The sequence below is a fragment of the Polyodon spathula genome, chromosome 23 (assembly GCF_017654505.1).
Source record: "Polyodon spathula isolate WHYD16114869_AA chromosome 23, ASM1765450v1, whole genome shotgun sequence".
Lineage (NCBI taxonomy): Eukaryota > Metazoa > Chordata > Actinopteri > Acipenseriformes > Polyodontidae > Polyodon > Polyodon spathula.
In genome coordinates, this window is record NC_054556.1 from 24829092 (window position 1) to 24841337 (window position 12246).

Here is a 12246-nt window from a genome sequence, read left to right on the forward strand (position 1 = left end):
TTAGCTCTTCTCAGTAGTCAGATCCTTCCTGGCTGGTCTGGCTGTCACCATCTTACCCAGCATTAAAAACAGAGCTGCAAACAAGATCAAAACGGCACTGGCTCCTATTGTCGGACTGCCCAGTCTCCTTGTTCCGCAGCTGGCCGGAGCCGAGGTTGGGCACTCGCACACAGTCACTGTCAGGTTGTGTTTCGATGACACATCTTGCCGGTCACTAATTTCCAAATGCAATATGTAAATTCCACTGTAAAAGTTTTCTTGTTTGATGAGATTCACAGAGTAACCTGCGGAACAGGACACAAAGGAAATGAGGTTGGACTTAAGCTATGTTTGTTTATTTTCTAACACTACTTAGAGAAAAAGGATACTCCATATATATATATATATATATATATATATATATATATATATATATATATATATATATATATATAAAATATTTAGAAATTAGGGACTGTTTCTTAAGGACTTAACAAAACATTCTTAAAACATCTTTTTTTTTGTGGAGCCACATGTTTCCAAATTTACACATTAATTTCCATATCCAAATCCTGCACTACCCTAGATCTTACCATGAGTGGGATCTAGTCTCCACTTCCCTTTCAGGCTTTCCTTTTCCAGCAGGTTGAAGCTGAACGGTCCAGAGTAGGGGTCCTCATCATCGTCCTGAGCAGCCAGCTTGGTCATCGAGGCTGTCTCGTTCGCACAGGTAGGGGACGCAGTCGTTGACATCAGTTAGGTGGATGAACACGGTGTCTGTTGCAGTCATGGGAGGTTCACCTACAAAAAGAAAAGCAGTAAGAGTGTTAATCCTTTTAACAGTATAAAGTGATATATTTATATGGCAATTCTGCATTTTGTATGTGTGTTTTTTTTTTTTTTTTTTAATGCAGGCGCTTGTGACTCTAGTGCTCATGCAAGTTGAGGGACAATGGAACTGACTGAAGGGAGACATCTCAATCATAAAAGAAGGTTTAGTTTAACAGTCATCTATGTAGGTTTAGTTTCACAAATGTAGGCTAACAATGTATATGAAGTACCCCATTTTTGTCCCAAGACTTGTTGTATAGAGTATATACTTTTTTTACATCAGCCATTTAGTTAGATTTTATCACATTTTCTTCATAAATATTAAAAGCAATGTTTTACAGCCAGCAGAAGTGTACCACTGCTACGCATACCTTTTAAAACGCAAGCAGTGTTCCTTTTGAAATCAATTCTATTTCCAGTCTATTGTTTTGTCAAAACCACCCTTAAATGTTACTTACCATTGTCGACTGCATGGAGAATGACTGTGTAAGTATTGTTTGTCACAAAAGGGGACTCTCTGTCCATTAGCTGTGTCGTTATTACAGAACCCGTTTTTGGGTCAATAGAAACCCACCCTGCTGGATCTTCTCCCACTTTGTACCTATTGGAGAGATAAGGCATGTAGTGATGATACTGGACTTTCACTTGCTGACAGGAAACAATAAGGATAAGAAAGTCAAATGTATGATGGACTACCAGCCACTTCCAGCAAATGGTGTTACTGGGAAAAAACAGCTGGTGGGTTGGTGCTGAATTACTGGAGTTGAAGGGGTGGATAGCTAACAAGCCAGCAGCTTCTCTCGTATGATACTGTACAGCCAGTGACTTCATGTCCTTTTCTGGCTTGACAATCTTCTTATCAATGGAATTAACCTCATGATATGCAAGCCATGCAGAGGCTCTGAAAAGAAAACTTGCAAACTTCTTTCAAAACTGGCATATAGAGAAAAGGCTAATGCATGGCTTGTAACAAGAAAAAAGACCTTAATCCCTGACCAGAAGTCAAGCATGGAAGAAAAGGACAGAACCTGTGAGCAAAAGCATAGAGCTGAATAACACCTAATAAAGAACATCAGCCCACGTGGAGTTTGTGCCAGATTGACTTCAGTATGTTACACCTCTCTGAAACAGCATCTGTCTTACACATCTCTGAGTTTTCAGAGCAGCTCTAGGTGACTAATCCAATGACTCACCTGAATTCACTTGAGAAGCTTCCATCTTTGTCAATTGCTGTAAATGTCTCCAGTTCTTTTCCAGCTTTGTCGTTCTCCTCCAGATAGGCAATTTTGATGGGAGGCACAAAGTCCGGAGCGTCGTTGATGTGTTCCACATTGACAGTTACTGTCAGAGTCTTTGGTTTGAACCCTATTCCTGTTGAGCCTGCTTCAGGGTCTGAGTAGTCCACTTCCCAGAGGTCATTAGCTACGACCTACACTGCAGGAGAAAAAGGGCATCTCGTTCTCCACCTGGACAGAGAGCTCCCTCAGATAGCCATCTTCAAAGTCAAGGGGCTGCAATATATTGAAGGAAGGGCAGTTTATAGATTTGATTTCAGTGTTGTTGGTTTTTTTTTTTTTTAATTGATCACTATTAAAAATGTTTGTTTTGTAATGCATCCCAGTGCATCTCTGACCTCTGAGAATTATGCTTTCAAAAATCCAATAGAAAATGATCAATCGCAGTCCTTGCTGCTATTTTGCTTGCAACAATTATATTGGTATCCACTGTTTGGTCACTCACTATCCTGTTCCTTTCAAGTTGATTAGTTGACGTTCAGCTCCATTGAGTAATATAACTTTGTAATGTTCTTAACAGTTCGTAATAAGAAATCTGGGTATTAACCAGTTTCTTACTTGGCTGTTCTACATGAAATAAAGAGCAGAGTTATTTCACCTTCACAAGGGTCAGGACTCCATCGTTGGTATCTGGGTCAGTGAGAATCTTGTAGTTTTTGTTCTCGTTCCCTCTTACAATCGTGTATTTTTCTTTCCAGCCAGGAGTGTGAGGCTTATCTCTGTCTGATACCTTTATTCTGAGGAGAGTCACGTTTGAGTCCCGCTCTTTCACGTTCGCCACCAACTGAGACCCAAGCAGAAAAGATTCTAAATCCTCCATCACTTAAACACCCAGTCATTAAATCTGAGTAAAGCTCAAGAAACTTCTTGACCTTTCCATGTTTTATGCCTTTTCAGGCTATATCATTTATTGAGTTTTATTAACGTTGTGCAATTTTTTTTAAATCCCTCAATATGGATTTTTTTTAATCGTTATGTGATAAAAGCATTATTCTGGTTCTAATAGCAATATACTAAAAAAAACTTTAATAAAAGCAATTAAACATTGTCTAAACATGTATTACATTTTACACACAAAAATGTATATTATTGCGTCCTATATAGTCTTAAAACTTGGCACAGATATTACATAAGTCTGAGCATTCTTGTTGCATATTGTTTTCTATTTCAGTCATCATATCCTGGTTACGTTTTTAATTTCAGAAGCACTCCATGGTTTTTATAGAGCTCTCAAACTAATCAACATCTGATCTAAACTGTCTTTTCATTGTCAGTTTACAGCCATGGTACACCAGGAAACATCAGGAAAATAATCTTCCAGTTGGCTTTTAAACCACTCAGTGCAGAAGATAATTGCCATTGATTGGCACTCATTTGTAAAGGTGAGGTTACAAATGTAGTTTATCTGTAGTTTAGGGTGTGGGTTGTTCACCAGTGTGTTTCCACTTTTAAAGAAAGGCAACACAAGTTTATAAAATTATGATGATATCAAATGTAGGCAAACTGGTGGTTCTTACTTGAACTCCTTCCTGGACCGGTAGGTGATCGTTATCATCTTCAACATCAACAATAACTGTAGTGGAACTTGATAGCTGTACCTTCTCACCTTGGTCCTTTGCTTCCATTACAATTGTATATTTCTGAGCTTTCTGAAACAGAAAACAGAGAACAATGAACCATATGCAATAAGCAACAATAAGAAAAAAGAAAAATGAATGTCGATGTTTTTAATTCATCAAAGCAGTGGTTCAGGCAGAGAACTCGCTTTCAACCTTAGATCAAATCACGTAAACATCAAGTCATTTTTAAACGTTTCCAATACCAGAATAAATCCTCAGTTGAGTAGCTAGTATTTTATTTGTCTTTTGATAAACAATGCTTCCAATGATCAGCAAGGAAGGGATTTATATCATACCTCAATCCATTACATCCCTGCTGTGCGCCTGAGTCCGCCTCCTCCCCAGCCTCCACCTGCTTTTTGGCTTTGCCTAATGGGAGAGGGCAGCTATCCTGCCCCCTGCCCCTGGCTTCCCTACAGTCAGCATCTACACTTATCTGCAAGCTAATTTATGGGCAGGGGTACCTCGAAAAGGCAAGGCCAAAGACCAAAGAATATAGCGAGAAAAGATGTATTATGTAGTAGTGTTGTCTCGTGCAAGCTTTAATAATCTATTGCATGAGTTTCCTCACTGAACCAGAAGAATCACATATCAGTTGATGAACCTTCTTCTTCTCACCTCATAATCGACGCACCCTCTGAAGGAAATGATACCAGCCTGGTCAATGTAAAAAAGGACATTGTCTGTCATAGGAGTCTGGGAAACTATTTTGTAAGTAAATGTTGAATTTGGGGTGTTACGCTCATCCTTGTCCTCCGCTCTGACCAAAATTAATTGTTCACCTTAAATAGAGAAGCAACAATCAACATCAATCAATTGAATTTGTAAAACATACTGTATCTATTCCAGTTAGATAATCACAATTGCTCAAAACCCTACAATGCCCATTTTGTATCACATATAATACAATGTTTAGCCACTCCTTTATATTTGAATATATATTAGCCAGCATTTTTCATATGCAGTATGTGGTGCCAGACAGGAAACAAAAATAGTGTTTGGTAAAAGACGGGGGGGGGGGGTTCTACAAGAAAGGGAGTTCTGGAGTTCTTTTAAAAAGTGATTGACTGGTGTCGACCTTTGACTTTTCATTCATAATTTTGCACCCTACTGCTTTACATGCTGTGATTTTTTTACAGTATTGTGTAGCACATAATAATTCAGGGAGTAATTCTTACCTTGAACCTGACTTTCTTTCACTGTTGTCGTGTAGATTTGGTGATCAAAAGTAGGGGCGTTGTCATTGATATCCGTGATTTTGATACTGACGCCAAGCTCAGTGTCTCGGATATTACTTATTGTGTTAATTTCTAGAAATGTAAGCTTTGCACAGGGTGGAAAATAGAGTTTGTTAGAGAGTGCTGAATTTCCACACAGCTGTTTTTTTTTATTTTTTTATCCCATTTTCTCCCCAATTTACATGATCACTAGGGGTCACTTTGGCGACGTGATGCAAACCAACCAGCAGACAATTTCCCCAACCAAACACATAGCATAGTGCAGGCTCGTGTTTAGAGGACAAGAATAACTCACTACAGGGGTCCAGTTACCACACTGTTGCTAAAGAATTGTAGTCTGAATATCAAACTGTATTTCATTCAATTAAACAGACTTTGATAAAAACATTCTTTCAGTTACTCGTGAGTAAAAGCTCTACGAATAATGGCAACTGTGTGTATTCCCTGCCCTGAAAAACGGAGCAGCATATAAGGCCACACACAAGATGATGTTATCCATGTGAATAAGATTAATGAGCAGCGTGACTTACAGTTAAATATTGGTACTGTTCAAGATCGACTTTTGAAGTAACTTTAAAAAAATGATGGTGATTAAGTAGATTCAAGAAAATGCACAGAGTCCTTTTCTTCAATCAGTTGCCAGGTTTATTGAAATATGCAGGGAGTCTGGTCCCAGGTACAGGACAAACAGAATACTCATCATTACAATGTTTGCATGACATTAAATACCCTTCTGTATAGATGGTCCACCTCCCCTTTCTCTGACACTTAACCAATGGTCAAGGTAATTTAATTTATTGTGTGAGTGTGTGTGTGTGTGTGTGTGTGTGTGTGTGTGTGTGTGTAGTCTAGTGTGACAACCTCTGAACTCAGTGCATTCTTCACACTCCTGGAGACAAAAGGTCCATACATCTGCCTTTTGTTATCTTCTTGCGACCCCCTTTGATCCTAGTGGCATTATCTCTTTCGATCTCTCTGAAGTCTTTAGAGCCTGTTCCCTTCTAGTCCACAGCATTGTTATCTCGTTAACTTGCAGTCAATGTTGGGTAAGAGCTTGTAGATGCAACGTCTCTATCAGTGGTTAGCAATACATGCAATTTGAACCAAACAGTCTGCTATCTGCAATATTAGTCTCTTTTCAGAAAAGAACACCAGTATAGCTCTGCCAGTCCACATGCGTAGCAAACTGCTAATCAATTCTCGATCCATGTTTTCCAACATACCCTACTTTTAGAATATAAGATGGAGGGGGGTGACCCGCTACAACCAAGTTGCTCACGTGATCCCGAGCCCTCAGATGTCCTCTTCGCTGGTTCTGAGTAGTCACATCAAGTAATGTGTTTGTATAATATATTATAGTGAAGCATGTTCCTTCATTCTAAGTCTCTCCATTATGTGTAGGTATCTACCTTGCTTTCTCTGTTTCTATATGTAAGTGTGCTATAAGCAAAAACAAAACAAAGATACGTACAAATAATACAAAAAATGAAAAATAAACATAGAAAAATACAGTAAATACAGTTAATATCACTGTACACAGGTGTTATTTCTTATTCATGGTGGCTCCCAGTAAGTTTACAGTTTCCCATCTGTCAATGGTCCTTTCTAACTGTCGCTGTTGTTTTTTCCACCAGAAACACTGAATGCTATTCCACAGGATCAATACTATTACTAATAAAAGTATTATTAAAACAATATAATCCCAAAAAGTGTTCCCTAAGGCCTGCCCTAACCATCCATATCGTTTCAGTACAGTGGCTTTTGATTGTGCCAAATCAACTTTGACCTTAGCTTTGAGCAGCTTCTCTTCCGCTCTTTGTAGGGCTATTTTAACCAATTTGTGCATTTGAGAAAAAATGACCGAATATGAATCTAGATATGTGTCATCCCACCAAGCTGTAATTTGGAACTCCTCTGCTTCAGGTTCAGGTATATATATATATCTCCAATCTGAACTGCATGTGTTGGAGTAAAACAAAATCCTGGAGAAGTCTGAAAAGTTAAATCTCCATACTTAAAATTGGTATGGTGTTTATATTTCTATTGATTCTGGTGATTGCAGGACACAGGCAAACTACATGACTATTTGTTTCATAACAGCATGCTTCATACACCACACCACTCCAGTTCCCTCGTTGAACTTTCCACGTAGCCTTTTCCCAAACTATCACTGTCTCATTGTGTATGTACTCCTATTTCCATGTCTAATCTTCAAACTTCAAACTCTTTATACTGGTTATTAGGATCCATGTATGGTATTGAGAGATAGAACCCTATATGACCAGGTGGTTCCTTGCCGTTCTCCTTTGGCCACACTAAACTAGCTCCCAGGAGGTCAGTCTGATCAGGACGGAACATTGCCAACCTCAACCTGAGTTCCTCCCGTGCATGTCTAGGTACCACTCCTAGCCTAATGTCCATTATTTCTTCCTTCATTGTTTTTAAAAGGTCACCCGCAAATATTCTACAATCTATCGCTTTGGTCAAATTGCGCAAGGCTCCCTCTGTTCCATCCATTAGCTCATATATAGCTGTACCCTGGAGTCTAATCCCTTGATTTACATACATTTGTCCATTCCCCAATCTTTCCATTCCTTCTCCAACAGTACTTGCTATCCAAGTTTGCCCTCTTGACATTTGATAAATATCCCAGCTGTTTGCAACAGAATTTCCTGCACCAAACCAGCCTGCTATTTCATCAAAAAGCCCCCTCTTCCTACGTTTCTCATTACCTTCATACATTCGTTCGGCTATTCGCTCTTTGTAATCTTTTATTGTACTACCTATTTCCCTTTGAAGCCAATTCTGGATATTGGTATGTTGCTTGCAATGCTGTTCAAACATAACAGTTAGATTCGTGAAATTATACATCACATATGATAATACTATATTCACATTATCCAAAACAGTTTTTCATTCTGGTCCGAGAATGATACATTCCCGAGGTAGGGGGTGTAAAGGGGGACATACTTTGGGTTTGTCCTCCTTGCATGATGTTAATGTTATATTTTTGAGTGATTTGTATGAACAGTTATGACTATGAATTGAAATATTACTAATTTGATTTGGATATTGATACTGATATATTGTGTCAACATCCTGTATGTCTGATTTTTTAAAATACCTTTTTGGGTGTCCAGCCATTAATTGTCCATCTTCCCAACTATCTGGGTTTTCCCATTCTTGTGGAGGTTCACATATAATAGATTCATACCGTCCCTCGTGGTTCTTAGACCACAGAAACCTTTGGGCATCATTATCAGACCAGGTTTTTACTTTATATCTGCAAACCCTATCACGTGGTGCATCACCCGCTACAAAAATAACTTTAAATTCCCAGACACCTCCCTTTGAATCATCATAGTTCGTAATCGAGTAGGTGCATTTCTCTGGGTTTGTCGTGATCTTTGTTAATGTCCATTCCTCATTATTATACTGGCATAATGAAATATCTCCAAATCTGTCCCCTGGACATTGTAGTATTATGTCCCCTCCTTTTTGGACATATCTGGGCTCTGGCACTTGATTATTACCAGATATTTTCCATACTTTGTCAAGACCAAACATTTTACCGTCCTTTTTCCATGCCTGGAGCCCCAGGCTATCTTGAAATTGTAACTGCACATACTGTCCTTTCTTTATACACTGTGTCTCTGTCACCAATGTCGTTGGTGGGTCCCATCGTGCTTCAGCGAGCAGAGTGAATATGCCAATCAAGGTTGTTAGTTGGTATTTCATAATTCACCTGTGGGGACACAAAAGACCAGGTTTAGTGTATATCCTTATGCAGTTTGTGTAGGCTCAATGACCTTTTTCTGATATGGCTTACACTGGTCACCGTGGAACCAAAAGTATTGTATTGGTCTGCCACGTTTCTGTATTGCCAATTTCAGGTTGGTTTCACCCAACTTATCCATAACCTGATATGGACCTTCCCAATTAGCTTCCCAGGCCCCGCCTTTTAAAAAGTTTTTTAGCATGACCTGGTCTCCAATTTGAAAGGAGATCCTATATGGGGGTTGAGAGGACTGAACTGTGTATTGATGTGCTGCCCCCATCCGGTTAGCAGCATCCAGAAGTTTGTTTTGGAGAGCTAATTGTACCTGTTGAAGGAAGTGGTCATTAGTAACCTTGCTCGTAATAGGGATTGGGACCCCTGTGGGGTGTGCCACCCGCATTGTCCTTCCTGTCATTAGCTCAAATGGGGTATATCCTGTTGTTCGCACTGAAGTTGCTCTAATTACCATTAGCACTCCGGGCAAAGCTGCAACCCAGTCAGGTGTAGATCTACCTAGATCAGTAGTTGCTTTTAATACAGCCTTCTTGAGACCATCTTTCAATGTGCGATTCATTCGTTCAACCATACCACTAGCCTCCGGGTGGTAAGGAATGTGGAAGTGTTGTTCTACACCTAACATTTTACATAGGCAGGCCATTACCTCGGACGTAAATGCGGTTCCACAATCACTTTCCAGTCTCTTAGGGAAGCCCCATCTAGTGAAGACCTGTTCCCATAGAATCCTGGCTGTTGTAAGAGCATTGCATCGACGTGCAGGAAATGCCTCCACCCAGCGTGTAAACATGTCAACTACCACTAGGATATATCTATATCCTCCTTTGGCTGTAGGTAATGGTCCTGTGTGATCAATTTGAATAGATTCCCAGGGCCCATCATTCCAATGTGAGGTACCCATTGGGACCTTGCGGCGTGCGGGAGCTGAATTAATTTGTGCGCATATTAAGCACAGCGCAAGGTGATGATCTATATCTGCTCTCATGTCTGGCCACCAGTAGCATCCCTGTAAGAGGTCTAACACTTTTTGTGATGCTGCATGACCACTCACTTGATGCATGTAGATGACTAGATCCTTGCGTAAACAGTGAGGTGTCACCCAGGCAAGCTGGGGTGTGGTATGATACAATGTTCCTTCGAATACCAACAATGTGTCCTTGTATTTATGGTAAGGCTGCAGGAGTGTCTGCTGTGCGGTAATGGCGTCCATGACCTCAACCAGTTTAGAATCGAGTGCCTGTGCCTTTTTCAAATCTAACATGGTAGGTGTGGCCGTGGTGACAGGTGATACATGAACAGGATCAGTTGAGGAATCCCATGGGATCCCATCAATGGCTGCCTTCTTGGCTAGCGTGTCTACAGTATTATTTGTATCTCCCTGTACCGTTCTGCCTTCTGGTTGATGTGATTTGACTTTACAAATGACTAGTGTGCCTGGTGTACGCTCATAGGCCAGATCCCAGATCTGCAAGAGCTGTGCGTAATGTGTTAGTGGTTTACCGTCGGCTGTACAAAAACCCAGTTTCTGCCACACCGGCAAGTACTCTGTAAAGGAATTGCAAACAAATGCGCTATCTGAATAGATAGTAAGCCTCCCTGTGAACTCCTTTAGTGCTGCTAGTACAGCTATCACTTCTGCTTTTTGTGCAGAGTCTGTGGGTTTACACTTTATCAGTACCTCCTTACACTCCTTACACTGACTTTATCAGTATACAGTATTCAGGGGATCAATGCTATTCACAACTACTACCACACCTTTAACATTACCACAATCATGCTTGTGCTGTGCCCACACTTTAATGTGACGCAACAGAATCTCAGCCAGCCGGCTGTCACTAGGATGTAGTAACTTCACAACATCATAATCTTCTGTACCCTTCACAGTAAACACTGAATGCCTATCTGAAATCATGATTGGCATCTTGATGCCCTGGGGATCTCTTGCCCCTTGCCAAATCAAACGATTAGAAAGATCAATAATCAATCGAGCCCGGGCAATCCTGTCAGCACCCAAAATACAACCTTCGTGTGTACTGACCATACATAATGGTAAATCAAATTTAATAGTACCCAATTGCAATGTAATTGGAGTGGATATTCTGGCTTTGGTTACACTTCCTCCTACTCCTACAAGCTGAATAGACCTCCCACTGGGTGGTAGGTCTGTATGGTAAGTGAGAGAGCAAGCAGCCCCTGTGTCTATCAGAAATGTGTCTTGACGGCCTCCAGCCAAAACTTTCACACATGGGCGGCCCTCCTTGTCAGCAGTATTATCACTCACAGCTGCAATAGAGACCTGACCCCTTCATAGGGCAGATGAAGGTGGGGGTTCCTGTGGGATGTGGGAAGGGTTATGTTGGCCATTGTTTCCTACCTGATTTGAGAAGGTTTGTAACAGCTGGCTCAATTCCTCACAAATGAGTGTAGGTGCAGTAGGTAATCTCATCTATTTACAGCCCGCTACTTTTGTTGTGGACCCTGCCCCTCAGCACCTCCCCCTCTAGCCCAGCATTGATTAATTGTATGTCCAGCGCGTTTGCAGTTTGAGCACATTTTAGACATTTTACATTCCTTTGACACATGGCCCTGCTTACCACAATTAAAACATCCTGACTTAACACTACTCTTTTTCTCTATTGGTGCTTTATCTGTTTCAGACTCATTTCAGTCTCTTAAACAATCATGTATGTCTTGCCCTGTACCTTGCGGAACAGGGTCTACTGACAGTGCCCTGCTGTACTGTATCAATAGATGCTTGCATGTAGGAGAGACTAAGTCTTTATATTTGTTGATTACCAACTGCCAAAACGTGACGTTATCATCTGTAATCGCAACTCTTGCTGCAGCTCTCGCTCTGTGGGTATTATACGTTTGCACAAAACTTCGAATGAAGTCAGTAGGATGTTGTCCCTTTTTGGGAACAGCGTCAAGAACCTTACTGAGATCTGGTGCATGTCGATAATTAGCAGCCACACACATTAATCTAACTCTCTCATCATGTCCTGGATATTGTGGGTTAGCACCCGGTGGTGTAAATTCAGTTGGTGCAATCACTTCAACTGGTAATACTGAACTCAGGATTCTGCACCAATCCCTGTCAGTGAGATTAAACATACGTTGTATACCACGCAGCTTTTCACACAAAGGTGTAGGATCTGTATTACCATCCCATTTGGGCAACTGTTCTTTCATCAAAGCCAATTCTGACAATGTCAAATCCCTATTGACCTGTTCATCAGCATAATCATATGTAATTATTCCTGTTTGCTGGTCCAAAGTACCAGTTGTGCGTATCCTACGAGTCATTACAGGAGCTGTTTTGACATACTTTCCTGCAAAATTTACTCTCCCTTTCGGTTCTGTTCTTTCAGTATTGCGCCTCCTTGATTTAACATTTTCTGCAATACTGAACATATAGTCCCCTCTAGTGCCTTCCTCTTGATACTGAACCTCCTCAGGTGCTATAGCAAAGTCCTATAACTCATCTAAGT

General features: G+C 40.6%; 1 pseudogene; it reads right to left on the reverse strand.

The window, feature by feature from the left end:
• LOC121298454 lies at positions 1-7320 on the reverse strand (annotated as a pseudogene).
• Between the last annotated feature and the right edge of the window lie 4926 nt (positions 7321-12246).